Raw genomic sequence first — 10,443 nt, forward strand, 5'->3', positions numbered from 1 at the left:
AACCTGGGAATGCCCAGGTCGATGGAGCCCCTCAGGAACCATTTCCAGGTGGTTCTGGAGCTCCTGCCTGGGGTGTCCCATTCCCAGGGCTGCAGGAGCGTTCCCAGCCTGCCTGGAGGGGCTCCAGGAGAGCTGGAGAGGGACTGGGGACAAGGGATGGAGGGACAGGACACAGGGAATGGCTCCCAGTGCCAGAGGGCAGGGATGGATGGGAGATTGGGAATTGGGAATTGCTGGCTGGGCTGGAATTGCCAGAGCAGCTGTGGCTGCCCCTGGATCCCTGGCAGTGCCCAAGGCCAGGCTGGACACTGGGGCTGGACACTGGGACAGTGGGAGCTGTCCCTGCCATGGCTGGGCTGAGGCAATTCTGGCTCCACAGGCATCTCCTGAGGGAATTCCACATCCAGCTGGGCACAAAAGCTGCTCCTCGTGAGTTTAATTAGCAGAGCTGTACCAGGATCAGTTGGAAAGGACTCAGAAGTGAAAGGGAGTGACCCACACCCTGCCTCAGTTTCCCCATGTGAGGTCTGGCAGTTGTTGGTGGGTGCTGGGAGGTCACTCTGAACCTTCAAATCCTGGAATGGTTTGGGTTGGAAGGGACATTAAAGGTCACCTCATCCCACCCCTGGATGTGCAGGGACAGCTCCCACTGTCCCAATGTCCAGCCCCAATGTCCAGCCTGGCCTTGGCCACTGCCAGGGATCCAGGGGCAGCCACACCTGCTCTGGCAATTCCAGCCCAGCCCCTCCCCACCCTCCCAGACAGGAATTCCTTCCCAAAATCCCACCTAAACCCACTCTGGCAGTTTGAAGCCATTCCTGAGTCCTGTCCCTCGTTGTCCCTCTGCCCATGGGACCCCTCCAGGGTCCCTGTCCCTCCAATCCCTGTCCCAGGACCGCTCTCCTGGGCACCGCTGACCATCTTGGCACCCTCCAGCCCCAAACCCACCCAGGAAATCCAGGGATTCACTCCAGCTGCTCTTTCACCTAGGAAAAAGCTGGAAGACGTGGAAAACAAAGCTCAGCTTTTCAAAGGTCAGGCCTTGAGAGGCTGTTGATTTTTGGCCAAGCCACCACGAGCTCCTGCTCAGGCAGCAAGGGCTGGAGGATCCTCGGCACTTTCAGAACAAAGTTGAATAAAATTCACTCCTTTTTCTAAAGAGCAAGAGAAGGCAGGAGTTTGCTGATGCCTCCTGCTCTTTGTCCTTCATTATCGGCTTCCTGCCAGCCGAGGGAAGGCTTTGGGAATGTCAATAGGGATTTCCTGGCCTTCAGTCCCCCTCTGCCTTTTGGGTGCCACCAAATCAGAGCAAACCTTCATCTTCCCCTCGCCCCCCCTGCCAAAGGCTCCCCTGGCAAAGGGGGGCTGTGACCCAGCCTGGAAAAGGGAGTTTTAGGGAAAAAAAATCGGGATTATTTTGTACACAGACAAGCAGCCAGCTCCTGGAACCACCCAGGACAAGTGGAGTCACCCTTTGGAATTGTTTAGGTTGGAAAATCCCTCTAAGCTCACCAAGGTCCCCGGGTGTCACATCCCCCCTCCAGAAATGGGGACTCCACCCCTGCCCTGGGAGCTGTTGGGAGTGAACAACCCTTTCCATGAGGGAATATTCCCAATATCCAACCTGAACCTCCCCAGCTGCAGCTGGAGGCCGTTCCTTTCACCACTTGATCCATTTCCATAGAGCAGATAAATAGATTTATGTAAGTGTGAAAAACGAGCTTCACATAATTTTTATAGAATTTAAAAGTTTAATAAAAAAAAACAATTAGTAGATAAAAAATAAATTAAAGTCTACAGATCTGGCTGGGTGTCTGTGCATTCACCTCACTGACAAAGGATTGTCCCTTAAAAACAGAACCCTGCTCCATATCCAGAAATTCTCACACATATTCAGACATTCTTCTGTGGATCTTTGGGGTTCTTCTGTTCAGTTTTCTCTTGCCCCCTTCCCAATAGATCAATGCTCTTGGTGCCATCGAGATTTACATTCCCTGATCCCAGAAATGCAATAAATTCCTCCCCCAGAGTTCTGGGCACTGCTGGCTTCATCTGGATCAGAGAGTTTACAAAAGGAAAAAAGATCTCCAGCTCTTTGTCAGTCTTTGGGTTACACAGACAAAAGCAGTTTTTGTTTTAATGCTGCCATAGCTTAACATACATGTATTATAGCACTATTTCTGAGTTTCATCAATAACAGAAATAAAGAAGACTGTATTATTACAGCTAAATGTTCTAATCTTATCCATATAATATTCATTATAATACTTGTGAAAAGCCAATAATATGATAAGCATTTCTAACGTAAGCGAGGTATTTAAAGGAGTGACTCCTCATGGCAATTACTGTGCTGGCATTAATTACTAGAAAAACACTAAAAATATTCCTTAAACTGCTGTTCCTAAACTCTTAGAAGCAGCACATGAATTTGTGGGGTAAAAAACACTGCAATGTTCAAAACTGAAGGAAAAAAAATTGAAGAATTGGCAAAGCTGGGTCCAATTCCTGCTGAAATAAGGGAGATAGATTTAGGATTCATGTGAAGTCCCAACAGCTGCTTTGGGACCACCAGAGGTGATTTGAGAGGGGGTTCCACTCTCAGGAATGAGAGGAATTCCCATTCCACAGGAATTCCAGCTGGCTTTGACACTCTGGGTTCGCTGCACCACCAGGAAAAAAAACATTTCTGGGAAGGTGTGAAAAACACCTGATGTTACTGCGGGGGGGTGAAATGGTCCAAGGCAAAAGAAACGGGGAAAATAAAGAGGATTTTGGCACTTCCAACCTCGGGGTATTGCTGGGATGAGGTACAGAAAAAATGGAATTCTCCTGTGGATGCTCAGTCCCAAAACACTCCTGGAAATAAGAACAGGTATCCTCTGTCCTGCTGCTGGGAGGTACAACAGGTTTAGGTGATGTGGGATCATCTCCCAAGCAACAAATGTAGAATTCCATGGAATCTCTTCGCTACAAAACCATCACTTTTAGGATTCCCACACCATTTCCCAATCCAAGCTCCCCAAGAGGATTCCCAACTGATCTCCTGCTGATGGATGGAAATCCCCAAGGTGGGGAAAAGGCAATGAAACTGTTGGGAAAACAAATAAAATCCAGGAAAGGCAGGGAAAAACTCAGTGCAGCCCGTGGAAACACAGAGAAACGCAGGGAAAGCGGGCTGGGAGAGTCTCAGCTCTGAGCAAAATCAGAATTAGAGTGAAAAGGTGGAAATACAAAATATTCAGATCACAGCCAGCCGGTAGAAGTTGCTCCTCGCTGATGTTTTTCTCTTGTCGCTATTTGCTACCAGCCTGAACTCCAATATTACAGGATTGTTAGCATTAAAAAAGGATCATTTTGGAAGCTCCTTCCCATCAGGCAGGGATGTAATTATTCCTTATCTTCCAAGACAGCCAAGCCCAGGAAATACAATTACCCAAATTTATGTTCACTGGAGTGTGAAGAAAGAAGTCGTAAACTGAATATTGTATTTATCCCTTTGCTTTTAGCAGTTATTTAAATGCACCAGTGACTTCCTGACTCTTCCTTTTGAAGAATTCTTGGCTGGAATTTGTTTTGACTTTGATTTCCTGCTTGTTTACAAAGCTTTTCCCACCTCTTCGAATTCCAGAGGCTCCCAGCCATAACAAAGAGCTTTCTCTTCTCCCTGATAACGGCTCTGCACCGGTTGTTCGGGAATTGTTTGCTGCTAAGGTGGGAAAAGCTGCAATATCCCTGGAGCTGGTCTCATTGCAGTGCCCAAAAGGAAGAATTCTGGCAGCTGGATGGAATTGGATGAGCTTTAAGGTCTCTTCCAGCCCAAATTTGTGATTCCTCATCCACCAGATCGACTCCTGGAGGAGGATCCAAAGGATCCTGCGGGATCAGGAGGAGATCAGGGATGTGCCACCCTGGAGGAGCTGGGGACAGAGCCTCAACCAGCTCAAACCTCAGCCAGAACAGAGCCACCAAAACCTCCAAGGAATTACATGGAGCCGCGGGAGCAAATCCAGAGGATGATCCAAGGGATGGAGCAGCTCTGGAAAAGAGACCAGGAATGATCTCATTGTGACCTTCCAGGACCTGAAGGGGCTCCAGGAGAGCTGGAGAGGGACTGGGGACAAGGGATGGAGGGACAGGACACAGGGAATGGCTCCCAGTGCCAGAGGGCAGGGATGTATGGGAGATTGGGAACTGGGAATTGCTGGAATATTCCAGGCCAGGCTGGACATTGGGGCTGGAGCAGCCTGGGACAGTGGGAGGTGTCCCTGGATGGATTTAAGGTCGTTCCCAAGCCAGAGCATCCTGGGATTCTGTGATTTCCTCACCAAAACATCTCTGAACGAGTCTCATTTCCACACTGGGCTCAGCCTTTGGAAGCAGCACCAGGAACATTCCCTAGGGAACAACTCCCAGTTATTCAGGCACCTTCAGGGAAGTTCTGAAGTGGAACAGGAATCCCGTTCCCTCTCTGTGTTCACACCAAGGCCTGGAATTTTCCAAGCCGTTGGGTTTGGCTCAGGATAAAGAAAACTGGGATAATGCAACAAGGAGGAAGCAAAGCCTCCTTTGTAATTCCCTCTTCTCTCCTCTGCTTTCCAATGCAAATGGGGAAAGAAAGGAAAGAAAAATGGATTTACTCTGCTCAGACCAGCACCAAAGGAAGCAAAAATGGATTTACTCCACTCAGACCAGCACCAAAGGAAGCAAAAATGGATTTACTCTGCTCAGACCAGCACCAAAGGAAGCAAAAATGGATTTACTCCACTCAGACCAGCACCAAAGGAAACAAAAATGGATTTATTCTGCTCAGATCATCAGCACTGCTGGCGCTGAGCTCCCTCAAAGGGTCACAGCTCCTTGATCACCCCAAATTTGGACCACCCCAGAGCCCAGGAGCAATGAGAACACACCAACGCTCCAAGACCAGAGGTTTTTTCCAGGAGTTTGGAATTCTAGAATCTCCTGAGCTGAAGGACCCATGGGATCAAGGAGACCGTGCCCAGGACACCCCAGAAATCCCATCCTGTGCCCGAGAGCCCACCCAGGACCTCCAAAGTACCCCAAAAATTCCAAAACTGCTTGGAAAAGTTGGGTTTCCATTCCTGTTACTGAGAAAAAAACACCCTCTTAACTGACACCTCTACAAATCCATCCCTGTCCCTTCTGTCTCCAGCATTCCCGGGATACTCCTGGGATATGAGACTGCTTCCATGATTCCCACAGCAGCCAGGTCTCCCTGTTCCTTCTTCTTGCTCTTCAACCTCACCCCAGCCCAACATTATTTTCATTTCTGCTTAAATTCCCAAGCTTTTCTCCATAAGGGAAGGCGACAACATTAATGGGCCTGACTTTGAAGCAGATTTTAATTTCCAGCAAGCAGGAGAAGTTATCCAGGAGCGATGGATGGAATTCCCGAGTTAAATCAGCTGGCAGAGAAAGCCAGTGCTGATGGAAAAATGCACATTATGGAAAAGAGGCTCTGGGAGAGCACAGGCTCTGCTTTTCCTCCCTCTGGATTGGAGGGGAGCAGGAAAAGAGAGGATTTCCAAGGATTCCAGGCAGGCAGGAGCTGCTCCGAGGGGAGCACAAATCCCAGCAGAGCCTTCGGTGAGTACCCAAGGCTTGGGATGGGAGATGCTGGTTTGGACAGGCAAATCCTGACTTTTTCCATCCCTTTTCATCATTTCCTGAAAGTGAAGGAATTGGTTAATAATAAAAAAGCCTGGAGTTGCAGTGATGCCTTCTCTCAATCCTTAAATCCCAGGATTTGGCTTGGGAAGGAACCTTAAATCCTATCCCATGGCAGGGACAGCTTCCACTGTCCCAATGTCCAGCCCCAAGGTCCAGCCCCAATGTCCAGCCTGGCCTTGGGCACTGCCAGGGATCCAGGGACAGCCACAGCTGCTCTGGCAATTCCAGCCCAGCCAGCAATTCCCAATTCCCAATCTCCCATCCATCCCTGCCCTCTGGCACTGGGAACATCTTTCAAGGCCTCACCACCCTAAAAACTGGCAGTTTCTGTCCCATATCCCAACTAAATTTCCCTTCCTGTCGTAGTTTCACCTCCCCAGTCTCACTTCCATCCCTACATCCGTGTGTAAATACCCAAATATTCCACAACAGCCGCTGAGTTTATCACAGCTGTGCAAAGCTATCCCGAAATCCGGAGCTGATCAAACCCCCCAGGAAGAAACACAGAATTCCTGGATGTTCCTTTTGGTCCCGAGATCCCCCTGAGAGCAGCAGTTCCTCTCCCAGCTCATCCCTGACCCTTTGCTGGGCTCATCCCGCTCGGTTGAAGTCACCCACAGCAATAAAGTGCAAGGACCTCGGGGAAATATTGCTTTTTAAAAGTCATCACCCAACAAAAGGTGAAATAAAACCAAGCCCCTCATTGCAGGGGGAGAGCAGTGAATAAACCCTGAAATTCAGAGTTTAGCCCCAGCACATCAATTCTCCTCGAATTCCAGGGGGTTTTAGCAGCAGGATTTCTCTCCAAACGCTCCCATTTCCTGCATTAAAGGCTTTTTCTGCTGCAAGAGTTGGTTTTTCCTCAAATGATTCTTAAATAGAGCCTTGAAACTGAAGCAAACCTGAAAGTCCACACAGGCTCTTGATTTCAGGAGTCCTCAGAGAGGTCGTTCTCCACTCAGAGATTCAGGAAATGGTGATTTCAGCACTGCGAGATAAGCAATTAATTCCCCAATTAATCAAAATATTTGGTATGCAACTGGGTTCTTATTTGAATAAGCAATTATCCTAAAGTCCTTTGATTCCAAATTAGCACAAAAAAAACCATCCTGGCACGGAGAAATTGTTCCTGAAGTGTTTGTTTGGATACAAACTCTGGATGTGCGGAACGGGAACGCAGCCATGGGATGGAATTCATCAAAAGTAGGCAAAGAACTTTCAAAATTCCCTCTGCAGGTTCCCCATGGAAATATTCCATCCCTTTCCTCAAAGGGAAAACACCCACCTGGATGGAATCAGCTACTGGAGCAGGGCTCCTTGGGAAGAAATCCCTGTTGGAAGCTGCTTTTAAATAAAAACCACAATAAAAGGAACCCACCCGAGAGGATTTGGGAGAGATTCCCCAGGGAACTCAAACAGGGACATGTTGGGAGGTGGGAAAATGGGATCCCAGGCTGCTCTGGGGCATTTCCAGGGAAGGAAAGGGGAAGATGGGAGTGGATGAGACCCCTCCAGGCACCCCAGATCTGCCACTGCTGTTCCCAGAGCTCTGTCCCAGCACCCCTGAGAAATCCATCCCCAGCTCCAGGGATTTTCCTAAGGATGGAAATGAATCCTCTCTAAACAACAGGGCAGTCAAAAATGTATATGTATTTTTTTATTATTATTTTTTTTATTATTTTTTTATTGACTCCTCTTGGTTTGTTCCTCACTCCTGGGAGATGCTGGGACAGCCCAGGCAGGACCTCAGGGATTCCCCAGAAATTCCAGCCCCATCCAGGTGCTGGAGACATGGAGACAGCAGTGAGGGATGGTTGGGCACCACAGGACCATGGAATGGGTGTGAAGGGACCTCAAATCCCATCCCAATCCCACTCTGCCATGGCAGGGACAGCTCCCACTGTCCCAATGTCCAGCCCCAATGTCCAGCCTGGCCTTGGCCACTGCCAGGGATCCAGGGACAGCCACAGCTGCTCTGGCAATTCCAGCCCAGCCAGCAATTCCCAATTCCCAATATCCCATCCATCCCTGCCCTCTGGCACTGGGAGCCATTCCCTGGCTCCTGTCCCTCCATCCCTTGTCCCCAGTCCCTCTCCAGCTCTCCTGGAACCCCTTCAGGCCCTGCAAGGGGCTCTGAGCTCTCCCTGGATCCTTCTCTCCAGGGGAACATTCCCAGCTCTCCCAGCCTTTCCCACGGCAGAGCTGCTCCATCCCATGGATCCTCTCCATCCCTGGATCCTCTCCCTGCTCTGCAGCCCCAAACTCCTCTGACCACTCCAGAATCCTCTGCTTTCACCCCTTCCCCCTCCTCCTCTCCCTGATCCCAACCAACACTCCAATGGTTTTTAATCACAGCCAAGGGCTCAGGATAAAACCTCAGGCAGTGCAAGAATTCTGAGCGAGAAAAAGAAATAAAATAACCGGCGTCCAACTGTGCCTTTTATAACCACTCTGGCTGAGGAAAAGAAGAGAAAGTAATTTTACAGCTTCCTCCAGAAATCAGGAGCTGCTCCTTGGCCTGATGCAAATCATCTCTGGATCCTACAAAGTGCCAGTGATAAACAAAGGCCTGGAGCACGTCCTGGTCCCAGTGCCCATCTCCCTCTGCAATTAACGCTTCTGATTTCACCCGAACAGAGCCGGGGGAGAATCGACTCCTCTCAATTCCAGCCCTCGCTAATATTTCATTTTTTCACAGCTCACATCCCGTCTGAGTTAAATTGGGGCTGTCAATGCCTCCTCCCGGCCAGGGGAGCTGCAGAAAATCCCAAGGAGCTCATTTGGAGAGGCAGAGCTGGGGCTGGGCAGGCTGTGGGTCAGGAAAGGGGAGAGGAGAGCCTCACCCAGCACAGCTCTGCCTCCTGAATCCTAAGCAGAGATTACAAACTGCAAAGGCGCAGAAACTGTGATTGTTTTCAATCTTTAAACCCCAGGAAAAGGTCAGCGAGGTAATTGCTGCAAGAAAAGATCACAGGTCAGGAGAAATTTCATTTTTTTTTTTTCCTTTTTTTTTCTTTTTCCTTGAAATATTCAAAGTGCCAGGAAAAAAAGTTTGCAATGGGAGGAATTAAAGAGGGTGTTTAATTCTGTCTCCAATTCACAGAAAATATTACAGAGGTGGAAACTGTGGTTGTGAAAAGCACCTGCCAACCTCTCTGGGTCTCATTCAGCCATGGAGGAGCAGAAAGCGTCCCAGTCCTTCGGTGGAGGAGATGCCCAGGCACAGCTCATTCCCATTTTCTTTGGGATTTTGGGATGTTCTGGTACACAGGGAAACAGAACCTGAGTGCAGCAGGAGGGTTTCAAAGTGGAAAGGGCTGCCAGTGAAACTCAGGTTTTAATCAAACTTGGGGGGGGGATGGGAATTTTCTTGAAGGTCCAACCCAACCCAATGCAGTTCTGTGATTCCTGAGACATCCCTGGATGAGGCAGCGGGCCAAAGCCAGAGCTCACAACAAATGGTGAGAAAAAAGTGACTGCTCAGGTGCCAGGGGCTGCCTAAAACGGGACCTTGGGTTTAATGGGTCGGTTCCATTTTCACTTTGGTTCCACGGCAATCTCATTCTGGACCCAGATTCGGGGAGAGATTGAGATTGTTATTAAACAAAACCAGGTGAGCACAAAGGTGAGTGTTCCTCTGGATCACCCCAGCAAGAGCTAACAGCTGCCCTATAGGGTGAAAATCCTGCACAGTTCCTGAAAATCCGGCAGGAGGCAGGGCCTGAGGGAAGAGAAAAACAGAGGGAAAATCACCAATAAGAACTGATTTAGCAGGTGAGGAAATAAAAGTACAAGGAAGGTATTCCACGCTCTCAGGGTGGGCTGGAATAGGATTCCTGGTTGGAGTTGGAAGCCACTGATCCATGAGGAAAGGCTGGGAGAGCTGGGAATGCTCACCTGGAGAGGAGAAGGATCCAGGGAGAGCTCAGAGCCCCTGGCAGGGCCTGAAGGGGCTCCAGGAGAGCTGGAGAGGGACTGGGGACAAGGGATGGAGGGACAGGAGCCAGGGAATGGCTCCCAGTGCCAGAGGGCAGGGATGGATGGGAGATTGGGAATTGGGAATTGCTGGCTGGGCTGGAATTGCCAGAGCAGCTGTGGCTGTCCCTGGATCCCTGGCAGTGCCCAAGGCCAGGCTGGACACTGGGGCTGGACATTGGGACAGTGGGAGCTGTCCCTGCACATCCAGGGGTGGGATGGGATTTCAGATCCCTTCCAACCCAAACCATTCCAGGATTCTTTAGGGAAAGGCTGGGAAAACATTCCACAATTCCATTCCCGCACCAACAGGAGCAAAGCTCAGCCTTCCTTCACCACCCCCCAAATTCCTGCTGCTGCAGCTCCTGGAATGGCTCCATTTGCATAAATTAGTCGGGAAAACAATTAAAGTTAATTAAGATAATTTATCACTTGAAAAGAAAGCACCTTATCAGCAGGTATCAGCCTGTAAAGCAAACCCAGAATGGGTGGCAGAGGAATCCTGAGCCCTCTCAGACACCGAGTGACGAAATCTGAAATCCGGGGGCTTTGTAGCCAGAGTAATTAACTGCTATTAGCTAATCACCCTCTGGTAGCTGCGTTTGTGGCTCCACTATTGTCTCATTTACACTTTGGCTGCATTCCCTGGTGGAAAAGGGGCACAAAGTTGTGGTAACAGCCTGGAGTTCTTGTCCTGCAGCAGGAAGGGGAAGCTGGGAAGAGCTGTGAGTGCACAGGGCCTTGGATGCTCCTCCCGCTGCTTCCAAGGATTTCTGT

At 49.6% G+C, this 10,443-nt stretch overlaps 1 long non-coding RNA gene across 1 annotated transcript; it reads right to left on the minus strand.

The window, feature by feature from the left end:
• Window positions 1-1,731: 1,731 nt before the first annotated feature.
• LOC147652811 (uncharacterized) lies at window positions 1,732-10,184 on the minus strand. The gene is made up of 4 exons (XR_015288347.1): window positions 10,114-10,184; window positions 6,594-6,679; window positions 4,720-5,687; window positions 1,732-4,638 (listed from the first exon to the last, which is right to left on the minus strand). It is a non-coding gene; the product is annotated as an uncharacterized LOC147652811 (long non-coding RNA).
• Window positions 10,185-10,443: the final 259 nt, after the last annotated feature.

The sequence above is a fragment of the Cyanistes caeruleus genome, chromosome 6 (genome assembly GCF_971803275.1).
Source record: "Cyanistes caeruleus chromosome 6, bCyaCae1.hap1.1, whole genome shotgun sequence".
Classification (NCBI taxonomy): Eukaryota; Metazoa; Chordata; class Aves; order Passeriformes; family Paridae; genus Cyanistes; species Cyanistes caeruleus.